Raw genomic sequence first — 5,019 nt, forward strand, 5'->3', positions numbered from 1 at the left:
GGGCTCTGCGTTACGAGGCAGAAGGCGACGTGGGCGCGAGCCCCGCAGCGCCCCGAATTCCGAGGCTTAGGTCACAATCGACCCTGCGCGCTCGAGGCCGTTCCGTGGAGAGAGGTGGATGGTGAGAGGTGGATGGTGAGAGGTGGATGGTGAGAGGTGGATGGTGAGAGGAGCGGGTTTTGCAGCGGCTCAGAGGTTCCAGCGATGTCGTCCTGGTTTGGGGGCCTAAGCTCCGGCTGGGGCCACTCCTTGGGTCAGGTGGGGGACAGCTTGGCTTCCCTCACCGGCCATATCTCCAGCTTCGCCAGGGACGCGTCTCTGGACGATTTAGAAGAGGTAGAAGCAGGTTTACCTCATTGTGGGAGAAAGGAAATTGAAGCTCCCCGATCTCCATTCACATCAACGGATGGAAGACTTACAAAGGATTGTACTGATCCGGAAGAAAAGCACAAAGAAGCATCAGGGCTTCCCATAAAGCTTCCTTCTGCAGGTTACCGACATCAACTGCAAGGGAGAGGGACAGAAGCCAGCCAACCTAAAGCAAGACAGATGGTGCTACAGGATCACCTGTGGAGATGGCAGTCACCTGCCCGATCAGTACACTCCGGAGCTGGTGATATACCAATAACCACTGCACCGGCTCCATCCAGCTGTGGAATCAGTCGTCAGTTTTCACCTCTTCCTGATGGAGACATGCACTTTAGCAACGTCATTTCATCACAACATGAAATAAAGAGCTTGTCAATGGAAGTTTCGAGACTTGAATCTGAAGTCGGCCCCTGGAAGCATATTGGTCAAGCACAAGGAACACGTAATTCTGATCCAAGGGAAATCTGCAAACTCCAAAATATTATTAAGGTACTTGAAGAAAACCAAAGTCAGGACATAAATAATCATCAGCATGAAATGCCAGTTTTGCAGAAGGCACATCAAGAGAAAGTGGCAGAGGAAAGTTCCCAGCATCGAGAGGAATTATGTGACTACGAAGAACGAATTGAAGAACTTGAAAATCAGTCACAACAAGGTGACTCAGGGGTTACAGCCTGTGAGATGCAGAAAACTATTCAGGTTCTACAAACTGAAAATGCCGAGTCGATGAAAGAGATAGAAGAACTTGAGGATCAAATAAAAGACATCAATAAAAAATTATCTTCTGCAGAAAATGACAGAAACGTCTCGAACAGAGAACAAGAGCAGCTCCGTGTGGAAAAGGGACAAATAATTGAGCAGTGTGAGAACTTGCAACTGGAATGTAGTAAATTGCAGGCTTCTGTGATGGAGCAGAGTGATACTGTGGCCCAAAAGGGAAAAATTCTTCCACTGAGTTCATTGGTGGAAGAAGTGCTCAGGCTGCAACAAGCCCTGTCCGATGCTGAAAAGGAAATAATGAGACTGAATGGTTTAAACCGGGATAACCATCTGGCTGAAGACAATCTGAAACTGAATCTGCGTGTCCAAGTTTTAGAAAAAGAGAAGTCATTATTGAGTCAAGAGATGAAAGAACTTCAGATATCACTGTCAACACTGAGCTGTGAATATGAAGTAATTAAAAATACAGCTTCAACAGACGTGAATTTGTGTGTACAATTGCATAACTTAAAACTTAACTTGGAGTCGAAGGAGCAAGAACTGAATCAAAGTATTAATGAAAAGAAAATGCTGATAGCTGAGTTGGAAGAACTAGACACTCAGAACCAAGAAGCGACAAAGCACATAGTTTTGATAAAAGACGAGCTATCCAAACAACGATATGAAGGAGACCTTGCAATCAAGAAATTGAAACAACTCAATCAAGAGAAGGATTTTGAAATCGCAAGCCTCAAAAAGAATATTGAGCAAATGGCTGCTGATCAAAAAGAAACTAAGGAACTTTTGGCATCTGGTTTAGAAGAACCAGAGCAATTGATACAACGTGTAAGTGAGAAAAAAGTGTTTATTGACAAACTCAAAGAACAAAGTTCAGAACTCCAAAAGAATTTAGATAAGTTTTCTCAGGTCTTAAGAGAAAATGAAACTTTAAGGCAAACCATAGAAGAAAAGGACAGAAGGATTGAATCCATGAAAGAAGAAGGAAATCATCTGCAAGAAGAATTGGAAAGACTCAGGGAACAGCAGCACAGAGCTGTCCTTGTGGCTGAGCCTGAAACCCTCGATAGTATCACAGAACTAGAATGTGAGGTATCTCAACTGAATATCGTCAATAATCATCTGGAAAAGGAAATTAAACATCACCAGAAGATAATTGAAGATCAAAGACAGGGTAAAATGCGCCTACTTCAGTCATTACAGGAGCAGAAGAAGGAAATGAATGAATTGAAATACCAATATGAGCAGATGAATGCTGCGCATGCCCAGTTATTTTTAGTAAAAGATGAGGAAATTAAGAATTTGCAGAAAACCATTGGACAAATGAAAGCCCAGTTGCCTGGAGACAGATACAACACTCAAACAGAGAATTCCGATGTTCTTCGAGAACCGAAAGTTAAAGAAAGCCTTACTGTAGAAAATGGAGGTGAAAACCACAACTTATTGAAATCTGAAAATGAGACATCAGTGAAAGGAATCAAAGAAGAACTTGAGATTAAACTTCTAAAAGAACAGGAGCGAATATTCATTTTAGAAATGGACATTTCTAAACTCAAAGCGGAAAATGAAAACATAACAGAAACATACAAAGGAAAGGGAATGGAGTGTCAAGCATTGCAGGAGACCAACAGGAGGTTCTCCTTGATGCTGCAAGAAAAAGACCTGCAGCTGGAGACTATGAAGGAGAAAGCTCATGCCTTTGAGCAGCTGTTGCAAGAAAAAGAAGAGGACAAGTGTGGGGAGTTCAGTCATCTTGTCACTGCTGTTGAATCAATGGAGGAGAAGACTGTTATGTTTCAGCAAGAGACAGATCAAGTCATCTTGTGCCTGAAGCAAAAACAGATGGAGAACAGGACCCTCCAGCACGAGGTTCAACACCTGCACCGGGAGCTAGAGAGACTACGCAGCCATCTTTTGGAATCAGAGGATTCCCACACCCGGGAAATTTTGGCTGTGGAAAAAAGGGAGATTGAACTGAAAAAGAAAATCACGCTGTTGGAGGAAAAGCTAGTTTCATCTTCGACTACAAGTCATCAAGCCAACGTGCAGGTAGAGGCCCCGCAGGAACAGTTGAGGATGGAATCCCAACAGAGGGATGAGAAGGCACCGCAGTTCCCGCTCTCCCAGGAAGGAGGAACGCAGTCTGCTATGTGTCCTGCTGAGTTCAAGAAAGAACAGAAGGAAAAGGCAGAAAAAGTCGAAGGAGAAGCATTATCATTACTACAGGATGAAGCAAATGTTGTGTGGGATTCAGCACCCAGACAGTTAGACCTCAAGGAAGAACAGACTGGAGAACTCACAAAACAAAGTGAGCTCCTGCAAGAAATGCTGGGAGATACACCAAAGAAATTGACGAACAGGACAAGCAGCACAGAAGGAAAAGTGGACAAAGGCCTCCTGAGAAACCTTTTTATCGGTCATTTCCGCACACCCCAACGTAAACGTCCTGAAGTGCTACGGTTAATCGGAAGGATCCTGGACATTGAAAAGGGGGAAATGGAGCAGTTGTTGAAAGAAGATTACGGAGGTGTTACCAAGTGGATGCCTGGTTGGCTTGGAGGAGGACCCAAATCTGTCCCCAGCACACCTTTGATACCAAGTCAGAAATCTGTGCGGAAGAGTTCTTTTTCAGAACTTTTTATTAAGTTTCTGGAAATGGAATCTCATCCAGCTGTTCCACCACCCAAACTTTCTGCTCCTGCCATGGAACTCTAGATTCACCAAGAAGAAGAAAGCAAGGTGCAAAGGTGCTGGGAAGTGGTAAAGAGGCAGCAGAATTCAGAGCCACTTACTCACCTAGCTGGACTGGGACCTAGTGGACCTGGGCATCTTCTCTGGAACCCTTCGCAGATGTCATGCCCACCTGTACACCATTGCCACTGTCCCCAGACCATCCTGCCAGGGTTGTACTAAAGGACCTTTTAAAGCCATAAGTGACTCTGAAGCCAGAGATAATGTAGCACTCTAATGAAGCCATAACTCAGTACTTTTTGAGAGTGACCTTTTGGAAAAAGTGTCATGTATTTGTAGACAAAAAGAGAAAGAAAAAAGCTGATGTATGTAGCTACTAGGTATTTTGTCTTCCCTTTTTTTCTTTCTTCTTTCTTTCTTTTTTTTTTTTTTTTGCTGTAGCGCTTAAAAAATTTATTTTGTTTTGTTTGCTGTTGCACTTTTTGTTTATAAAATTTTGTTTTGATGTTATGACGTAATCCTCAACAATAATCAATTCTAATGCACTTTGTGAGCAACTGTACAGTGCACCAGTAGTGAGCCATTAGCTTCAACCTCTTTTTTATGATTGTATTTGTTACATTTAATTTTATGAAGATAAAATGACACATTTAATTAACAGAAAGGAGGAAAAATCCAACTCATGAGAAAAAGATCTATATAGCTCAGAATTCAGAGTGTAAAAAACAAAATATAATGTTGCCCAAAGTTGTGACTTCTTGAGTTTACAAAAGAAAACCTTGTGCAACTACTAAAAGAAAGTGACAGTGGGAAGGCCTGAACATGAAGTTTCGTGGATAAATTCTGAGAAATTTTAACGCAAATACTATGACACCCATCCATTTTACTTATTTTCATTTCTGTAAAAAAATCACTTTACATTAATTCAACTTTCTAGATGTTAATGTCCAGAAAGAAGACCATTTTTATAAGTCAAACTGAACGCATTTTCAATGGAAAAGTTAATTTGCAAGGATGTGTCATTAAATATGGGGACCGTTTATCTACATACTTTTTGGGCTCTAAAATAATGCTTATAAACACATTTTTAAAATCATTTGATCACAAAACAGCGGGGAGGAGAAATCAGGAGAAATAAAATCATATAATGTTTTAAAAGCTGAAATCCTTAGAAAAACATTTTTCATTTTTGTAAATTAAGGTAAAAGATAAATCAAAGTTTTTAGCTGAAGTTAGGAGAAG

At 41.6% G+C, this 5,019-nt stretch overlaps 1 pseudogene; it reads left to right on the plus strand.

Annotated features, from left to right (window-relative positions):
• The first annotated feature begins 204 nt into the window (after positions 1 to 204).
• LOC144250087 (thyroid receptor-interacting protein 11 pseudogene) lies at positions 205 to 4,019 on the plus strand (annotated as a pseudogene).
• The last annotated feature ends 1,000 nt before the right edge of the window (positions 4,020 to 5,019 follow it).

The sequence above is a fragment of the Urocitellus parryii genome, chromosome 14 (genome assembly GCF_045843805.1).
Source record: "Urocitellus parryii isolate mUroPar1 chromosome 14, mUroPar1.hap1, whole genome shotgun sequence".
In the NCBI taxonomy this organism is placed as follows: Eukaryota; Metazoa; Chordata; class Mammalia; order Rodentia; family Sciuridae; genus Urocitellus; species Urocitellus parryii.